Genomic DNA, 9,949 nt, shown 5'->3' with positions numbered 1-9,949 from the left:
AGCTTCTGGTACTGGACGCGACGGGGCGTCGGGACCCACGAAGAGAGGCAGCGTCTCCTGACGCTGCGTCGACAGCTGTTGAGAGGGCGCCGGAGAAGGCGCTGCGGTGTCAGACTCCTTGGGGGTGCCCAAGGAAAGCGGCTGCAGGACAGGCTGCACAGCCACCGCTTGGGAAGGCGGCCCGGCTGAGGGCTCGACGTCCATCAGCTCCGAAGGCGGTGGCGACTGAAGAGGGACCGCAGGCGCCGGAGCGACCAGCTGGGGCGCTCCCGGAGGAAGCTGCGCGGGAGGCATCAACGGAACGGGCTGTCGGCGTGGTAGCGGCGACTGCTGCTGCTGCTGCCCCGGGGGCGGCAGCGAAGTCGGAAGGCGCGGCTGGAACCCGCCGCGGACCAAATCTGTGGACAAAGAACGAGCGGCAGAATCCGGACGGCCAGCGCGGCGCAACTGGTTCTGATGCCTCCTGTGCACCCCAGTAGCACCTTGAACAGTATAAAAACCGCGACCCTGGACACGTATCACGGTACCACGTTCCCAACGACGGCGACCGTGATAAACTCTGAAAAAAACGACGTCGTTGCGCTGAAAACGCGTGCGATGCTCAGAAGCGGCGGGTCGATCCGGGGGGTGCAACAACCGTAGTAGGGTGCGATGACGACGGCCGTGGAGAAGCTCCGCAGGCGAAGGGCCGTCGCGTGGCGTGGTCCGGTACGACGACAGGAACGTGATGAGGGCCTGCTGACGAGAGTGCGTAGCACGAAGGCGGTCCATATGATCCTTGAATGTGCGTACAAACTGTTCCGCTGCACCATTCGAATGAGGGTGGAACGGCGGAGTAAGAACATGGCGAATGCCATTGGCAGAACAAAAACTTTCAAATTCAGCAGAGGTAAATTGTGGACCATTATCAGACACTAAAACTTCTGGAAGACCCTCAATACAAGTAATTGAAGTCAACGCCTGTATAGTTTGTGCAGACGTTGTAGACTGCATGGGCACAACAAACGGAAAATTACTAAAAGCATCTATCACGATGAGCCAACGAGAATTCCAATATGGACCAGCCAAATCAATATGTACCCGCTGCCAGGGACCGGCAGGGCGTGCCCACTCAAAATAGCGTTGAGGCGGAGCAGCTTGGTGTTCGGCACACGTCGAACAATCTGTAGACATCTGCGTAATCTGCTTATCAATGCCGAGCCATGTACAGTGACGGCGGGCAAGCTGCTTGGTGCGGACCACTCCCCAATGACCTTGATGCAACAAGTCGAGGACCTTGGATTGGAGCACTTGGGGAACCACTACAAGAAGCTGGTCATTCTCTGTGCGTAACAGCAAAACTCCGTGCGAAACAGACAACAGATGACGTTGCGGATAATAGCGACGAACCACAGGATCCGATATGTCCTTTGCCTTGGACGGCCAACCACGTTGAACAAAACGTAATAGTAAACTCAGATGAGGATCCGTAGCTGTCTCACGTGCCACCTGACGATAATCAATCGGAAAATCCCGGAGGGATTGATGCTCATCGGCGTCAATCTGATGGCAAGAGTCTTCAGAGGAATCGAAGACATCATCCGCAGCAATCGGCAATCTAGAAAGCGCGTCAGCGTTTGCATGCTGAGCTGTAGGGCGATACAGTATCTCATACTGGTATCGTGATAACAAAAGAGCCCAACGTTGTAGTCTCTGAGCTGTCCGCTGAGGAACTGGTTTAGACGGATGAAACAGTGACGTCAGGGGCTTGTGATCTGTTACTAAATAGAATGGTCTACCATAGAGGTAGTGATGGAATTTTGTGACACCGAACACAATAGCCAACGCTTCCTTGTCCAATTGGCTATAATTACACTGAGCTTTGTTGAGCAATTTAGATGCGAACGCAATAGGACGTTCGGTGTTGCCGACTCGGTGAGACAACACAGCACCGAGGCCGAAAGAAGAGGCATCACAAGCTAACACCAGAGGCTTGTTAGGGTCGTAATGGACCAGACAACGATCATTCAATAAAGCCTCTTTAAGCTGCTGAAAGGCTGATTGGCAATCAGCTGACCACACAAACGGAACATTCTTACGGCGGAGACGATGCAACGGTGCAGCAATCTGTGATGCATTAGGTATAAACCTAATATAATACGTCAATTTGCCAAGAACCGCTTGCAATTCATGCAGATTGCGAGGGGCGGGCAAATCACGAATAGCTGCTAAATGTGACTGGGAGGGATGAATGCCTTGAGCATTAATAACATGTCCCAGATACTCCATCTCCGTAAGGAAAAATGAACATTTATCGAAGTTGCAACGTAGGCCTGCCTGAGACAACACTTTAAACAAACACTCCAAATTACGGAAATGTTCAGCAGGCGTCCGACCGGACACAACAATATCGTCTAAATAGTTGCAACACGATGGCACATTAGCCAGAAGTTGTGACAAAAAACGCTGAAAAACAGCTGGAGCTGACGCACAACCAAAAGGCAAACGCAGAAAACGGAACAACCCCAACGACGTGTTTATGACAAAATACTGTTGTGATTGCTTGTCGAGGGGCAATTGCAAATATGCTTCACGGAGATCAATTTCGGAAAAGAAACGAGCTTCCCCTAACTTATCCATCAGCTCGTCCGGTCTAGGCAAAGGAAAAGACTCAATGACAGTCTGAGGATTCACTGTCGACTTAAAATCAGCACACAAACGTAACTTGCCAGACGGTTTCTTTATAATAACTAAGGGAGAAGCCCACTGGCTCGCTGAAACGGGTTGAATAACACCGTTGTTTTGCCAACGACGAAGTTCATCTTCTACAGGTGCCCGGAGGGCGTGAGGCACTGGACGAGCACGACAAAATTGAGGCTGAGCATTATCTTTTAACGTAATATGAGCGGCAAAGTTCGCAGCACAACCTAGTTCGTCTTTAAATATGTCACTGTATCGTTTACACAACTCGGTTATGCTGTCTTGAGGAACAACAACAGAATTAATTTGCAACACATTGTCTTGGATAGACAGGCCAAACAAGTCAAAACAGTCTAATCCGAAAATGTTTACACTATCTGTAGCGCGGAGCACTGTGAATGAAACTGTTTTTGTATTGCCACGGAATGTGGCTGGCACGCTACATACACCTAACACAGGAATTTGTTCGCCACTATAAGTAGCCAAAGAATGTTTTGCCGCTGAAAGTTTAGGGCGGCCGATAGCCGCATACGTAGCACTATTTATGAGAGTCACAGACGCACCAGTGTCTAATTGAAAACTGAAGGTCTTATCCTGGATGCGTAGCTTCACAAATAGTTTATTACACTGTCTCTGGATCGGTGCAGTGGAGGCGGAAGACACCAAATCAGCGCGTTTAGCGCGTGTTCGCTGCTTACGACATCTCGTGGGTTGGGCGGGTGGAACAACAACTCCCGCTTCACTTGCAGACTGTACATTACTTTTTACGGCGTTTGAATTACGCTTGGGTCGCATAGCAGAGGGCTGGGTGGGTGGCTTATTGCGAACAAGTTTATTACCCACACGAACCGTGGAAGAGTCTTTAAACGCGACCTTCTGGGCGGGCTGGCTTTGAAGAACATGAATATCCATGGGCTGGGCAGCACTAGAATTGTTCTTGCGTTTACGCAAACAAACAGTCTGGATGTGTCCTTTCCTTTGACAAAAGTGACAAACCGCGTTTCTCAACGGGCAACGTTCACGAGGATGAGCAAGAACACACTTAGGGCAAGACTTAACTCTGGCATTTTGCACACGCGGCTGACGAATGTGTTTAACATGACGCGGCCGGCTAGTGTTTACAGTCTGACTCTGCCGGTGGGGCCGCGGGCGTGACATAACTTGCTTAGCACAGGCAATTTGAGAAATACATGGCTGATCTAACTCACACTCAGCATAGTCAAAAGTATCTTGGGCTTCAATGATGTTCATCACAGTCTCTAATGACGGGTCAGGCAACTTTAAGATAGCAGCACGAATACGAGAATCTGCAATGTTTTCAATAATAGCGTCTCGTAACATGACATCACTGTAGGAAGCTCCACACACACAATTAAATCGGCACTGACGGGTGAGGCCCCGTAAATCTGTTAACCACTGTTTATTAGATTGATGTGGCAGTTTCTTTAATCTGAAGAACTTGAATCTGGCTGCTGCCACATGAACTCGCGACTCGAAATACTCAGCAAGCTTGTTAACAACAACGTCATAGTCTAAAGCTTCTGGCTGGGATTCCGGGAACAACTTACAAAGTAGTCGATAGATTTCCACGCCTGCAGTGGAAATTAAATAAAGCTGCCGCTCAGTACCTGTGATTTTGTAGACTGTCATGTGCGCCTGCAACTGCGCGAAATATTCTCGCCATTCTTCTCGTGAGCCATCAAAAGCACGGAATGGTGGTGCTGCCTGTGCTTGTTCCTTTTGTATTGGAGGATTAGCCGCGTGTTTGGCGATTGCTTCCACCAGATTTTGTATTTGCTGACTCTGTAACAAGATCAACTGTTGTAATTCGGCAGACATAGTGAACACAAATTAAACCAGCCCCCAAAATTTTATCGCTATAATTAGTATAACAAGAAACAAGTTGAACCAGCCCTGCACACGAGTTCGGAAGTCCTCGTCGCCAGTTTTGTGGCGGTGTTCGTAGCGACAAACACTTGGCTGTAGAAATGGCTTACGAAGTCACCGCCACACTTTTAATAGCGGGCCGACCGGTCCGCTGGAACAGTAAACAGAAAGATGAAACCCCAAACACTCTGATTAAATAAAAGTCGGTACTTATCTTTATTTAATGAAGATACAGAAACACAGTAATGAGCTCGGTGTCTACAAAAATCTGTCTAGTTCGAGTCGGAGCGGCTAGGTCAGCGTCGGCTGACGACAAACGACAACTCTGCTACGATGAACACACAACTGACTAGCAAGTACACAAATCGGTGGCGAGTATACAACTGAGCGGCGAATACAGAACTGTCCTAGCGCTCGCGACTCCAGCGCTTAAGAAGCCAGAAGCCAGCGGTGGCGCGCGCAGACTTGCGGCGATTTGCTGTCTCGCTGGCGCTGCTTATGCGGACGGCGTCCGGACTTTGATACTGCCAACCTTTTGGCAGCGGGCTCGGGTGGCATTACTGGCTAGGACATAACAAAAACTGTGTGTCCGACCGAGACTCGAACTCGGGACCTTTGCCTTTCGCGGGCAAGTGCTCTACCAACTGAGCTACCGAAGCACGACTCACGCCCGGTACCCACAGCTTTACTTCTGCCAGTACCTCGTCTGCTACCTTCCAAACTTTACAGAAGCTCTCCTGCGAACCTTGCAGAACTAGCACTCCTGAAAGAAAGGATATTGTGGAGACATGGCTCAGCCACAGCCTGGGGGACGTTTCCAGAATGAGATTTTCACTCTGCAGCGGAGTGTGCGCTGATATGAAACTTCCTGGCAGAGGAACTCGGGACCTTTGCCTTTCGCGGGCAAGTGCTCTACCAACTGAGCTACTGAAGCACGACTCACGCCCGGTCGGACACACAGTTTTAATCTGCCAAGAAGTATCATATTCCGGAATCTTTCGCCAGTAGAGAGATCATCATAACACTTTTCCAGTTGCGTGCCACATGTCCTGTGGATACACGATATGTGTCTTTAATGTAGAGGTTTCAAGTGCCTTCTGCATCGCCATGCCGTTGATCATTGCTGATTCTTCCGTCTTTAGTGGCAGTTTCCTACTCCCAGGGAAAGAGAGTGCCCTGAACCTCTGTCCACGCCTCTGCCATCTTTGACAAGGTCATTGGCGGAATGAGGGTGACTACTTATGCCGGAGGTCTGGGTCCGCTAGTGCTGATAATTAATCAAAATTTAAGCAGTGGCAGGATTCGAAGCTGTGACCGAGGACGTTTTGATTGCTAATCAGAGACACTACTGATCTGTGTTATTGCTCAACTTACGTGCTAGAGAAACCAAAATTGGAATTTAACCACAGCTACTCAAAGGAGATAGGAATCTAGTGATCTTTGCTGATGGACAAACTTGTGGTTGGTACATAATTTAATTATTACATAATTTAATTATTACAGAACTACAGAATCAGAATATCAATACAAAATTTTTTTAAAGATACAAACGGAATTACCAAAGACCAAATCTTTACATTTCGGACGTTTGTTCTACACCAAACTTAGAAAAACTATGTGATTAGATCATGAACTAATATAACAAACATTATTTAAAAGATAATAATTAGATCTGGTTGCAAAAGGATAAGAGAGTCACCACCATAAGTACACTATCAAGTTCATTGCTTACGTAACCAAAATATACACAACACTAATGCTTCACCTTTAGTTACTTATGAAAAGATCTCGTCCGTCCCGGCGGACAGGCCGGACATTTAACTAAAGGATGGAAGCGCGTCTTATACGCGGTGGTACTCTGAACAAACTAGTAGAAAGCAACCGCCAAGCAATTTCGATGATGATCAGGCTGCAAGCCAGGGCAGCAAACACTCCTAACACACATACGATCTCAACCTGCCTGGCAAGGCGACAAACGCCATCGCTGCACATGCCAGACCATTTCTGCAACAGAAAATAATACGCGCGGCAGACAAAATTCAACTAGTCATTCACCTTTTTCAAGACCATGAAAGGCTTACTAACTACGTGACTATCTGTAACATAACTGAAAACCAAACTGAGACTTTTACCGAATAAAACAACAATTAAAATTACACTGACTTAACATAAGCTCTGCCCTTCATGTTAAAAGAAAGTCTAAAACCAAAACTGGGCGAAGAGCACACTAATTAACATACTACATCAAATTAACGCTGCAAGGAACCTTTAAAACAAGCAGTAAAACTCTATTCCCTTTTGCATTTGCCGAAATAATTAGACTCCGCTCCGTGGAAACAACACTTCGAAGCCTCAGGCTTCGTAAGTTCCGTATAACACTCACTTATTCAAAACCATCCTTAAATGATCTCCGGTGGATACAACATGCCACCATAAGTTTTACAAATCTTCACAGGTTAACAGTTGAATATGAATCATACGTAACTTCATGCTTCTAGTCACGCGATGAGAAGATGTCGAGCATGGGATGACGGGCCTGCAATAGTTTCGCACGCAAACGCGTCGACTAATCAGCGCCGTACACCCGGCGCTCGGCAAAACAGCAAGGACGGCGAGGACGGCGAGGCCCAGGCACAGCGGATCGAGTTGAGGGCCTGCCTTCAAAACATGTTGCCTCGTTGAACGCCGACCGGAGCGAGAGTCCGGCCGGAAGACCAAAGGCGGAACAGTCAGAGATACAAGACCAGATGAGTGTCGATATCAGCGACGCGAGTGGAGCATAACTAGCGCCTTTTTGTATCTCATTCTTTTCATTATTGGTGATTGTATATGTTGGGGGAGCACGTCCCATGACGCTTGTTCAAGTCCATCGTGGATCCATTCACTCAATTTTTTATTACAGAGGGCAGCTATTCCCCTGACCGAACACGCTGACCTGCCGTGCCGGCTAATTCACGGCCTGGTCAGATGAGTCCGATTTTAGTCGTTAATGGGTGACAGTAGGGTTTGAGGTTCGCGTGGACACCACGAAGCCAAGATCTCAAGATGTGAACAATGAACAATGCAAGCTGATGGTGGCTCCATAATGGTGTGGGCTGTGTTTATATGGAATGGACTGGGTCCTATAATCCGACGTAATCAGCCACTGACTGGAATGGTTATGTTCGGCTACTTGGAGACCATTTGCAACCAATCATGAACTTCACGTTCCGAAACAACAACGGAATTTTTTTGGAAGGCTACTTGCCTTTTTACCAGGTCACAATTGTTCGCGATAGGTTTGAAGAACATTCTAATGATTTGACCACCTATATGATTCGACATGAATCCCACCGAACATTTATGGGATCTAACCGAGAGGCCAGTTGGTGTACAAAATCCTGTATCTGCGACACACTCGCAATTATGGACGGCTACAGACGTAGCACAGTATTTCAGCAGGGGACTTCCAACTGCTTGTTGCGTCCATGCCACACCGAGAAGCTGCACTACGCTGAGTGTAAGGAGATTCGACACTGTATTATGAGGTATCCTATGATTTTTGTCGCGTAACTATAAATTTCAATATGATGCTTCTTTTCGGAGGAAAAGAAGTCTTCACAGACGAATGCATCTATAGATTGCGTTGATTTAGAAGTTTAAACATCTTACACCGTCAAGGGCCTGTTCACTTAGTTATTTGACATAAATTTCCACTCAATATCTCTACCCGTTCCTGAGAAAAGAGGGTCTTAAAATACGACCGTATCTTTGGGTTATTTTGACTTAGAAGCTTAAATTTGCACCGCCAAGGAGACGTTGACTTAAGTATTTGACGTGAATATCAACTTGATACCTCTGATACCTCTACCTGTTCCTAAGTGTTCTCAACAGAAAGGCAGACGGACAACGAAATGATCCTTTAAGGGTCCGGTTTTAGCAAGTAATATTCGGAACTGTAAAAAACAAAATAAAACTACACTAATGGCCATTAAAATTGCTACACCAAGAAGAAATGCAGATGATAAACGGGTATTCATTTTACAAATGTATTATACTAGAACTGACATGTGATTACATTTTCACGCAATTTGGGTGCAGAGATCCTGGGAAAACAGTACCCAGAACAACCACCTCTGGCCATAATAACGGCCTTGATACGTCAGGGCATTGAGTCAAACAGAGCTTGGATGGCGTGTACAGGTACAGATGCCCATGCAGCTTCAACACGATACCACAGTTCATTAAGAGTAGTCACTGGCGTATTGTGACGAGCCAGTTGCTCGGCCACCATTGACCAGACGTTTTCAATTGGTGAGAGATCTGGAGAATGTGCCGGCCAGGGCAGCAGTCGAACATTTTTTGTATCCAGAAAGACCCGTAGAGGACCTGCAACATGCGGTTGTGCATTATACTGCTAAAATGTAGGATTTCGTAGGGATAGAATGAAGGGTAGAGCCACGGGTCGTAACACATCTGAAATGTAACGTCCACTGTTCAAAGTGCCGTCAATACGAACAAGAGGTGACCGAGACGTGTAACCAATGGCACCCCATACCATCACGCCGGGTGATACGCCAGTATGGCAATGACGAATACACGCTTCCAATGTGCGTTCACCGCGATGTCGCAAAACACGGATGCGACCATCATGATGCTGTAAACAGAACCTGGATTTATCCGAAAAAATGACGTTTCACCATTCGTGCACCCAGGTTCGTCTTTGAGAACACCATCGCAGGCCCTCCTGTCTGTGATGCAGCGTCAAGGGTAACCGCAGCCATGGTCTCCGAGCTCATAGTCCATGCTGCTGCAAACGTCGTCGAACTGTTAGTGCAGATGGTTGTTGTCTTGCATACGTCCCCATCTGTTGACTCAGGGATCGAGACGTGGCTGCACGATCCGTTACAGCCATGCGGATAAGATGCCTGTCACCTCGACTGCTAGCGTTCCGTATTACTCCCCTGAACCCACCGATTCCATATTCTGCTAACAGTGATTGGATCTTGACCAACGCGAGCAGCAGTGTCGCGATACGATAAACCGCAATCGCCATAGGCTACAATCCGACCTTTATCAAAGTCGGAAAAGTGATGGTACGTATTTCTCCTCCTTCCACGAGGCATCACAACAACGTTTCACCAGGCAACGCCGGTCAACTGCTGTTTGTGTATGAGAAATCGGCTGGGAACTTTTCTCATGTCAGCACATTGTAGGTGTCGCCACCGGCGCCAACCTTGTGTGAATGCTTTTAAAAGCTAATCATTTGCATATGACAGCATCTTCTTCCTGTTGGTTAAATTTCGCGTCTGGAGGACATCATATTCTTGGTGTAGCAATTTTAATGGCCAGTTGTGTATTTTTTTAAGTCATCAGTCTTCTGACCGGGGTGATCCGACCTGCC

The 9,949-nt window shown here is 47.6% G+C and overlaps 1 non-coding gene across 1 annotated transcript; it reads right to left on the bottom strand.

Annotated features, from left to right (window-relative positions):
• Positions 1–5,150: 5,150 nt before the first annotated feature.
• Positions 5,151–5,225, bottom strand: Trnas-cga. The gene has a single exon. It is a non-coding gene; the product is annotated as a tRNA-Ser (tRNA).
• Positions 5,226–9,949: the final 4,724 nt, after the last annotated feature.

The sequence above is a fragment of the Schistocerca piceifrons genome, chromosome 4 (assembly GCF_021461385.2).
Source record: "Schistocerca piceifrons isolate TAMUIC-IGC-003096 chromosome 4, iqSchPice1.1, whole genome shotgun sequence".
NCBI lineage: Eukaryota > Metazoa > Arthropoda > Insecta > Orthoptera > Acrididae > Schistocerca > Schistocerca piceifrons.
This window is presented reverse-complemented; position numbering and strand designations above follow the sequence as displayed.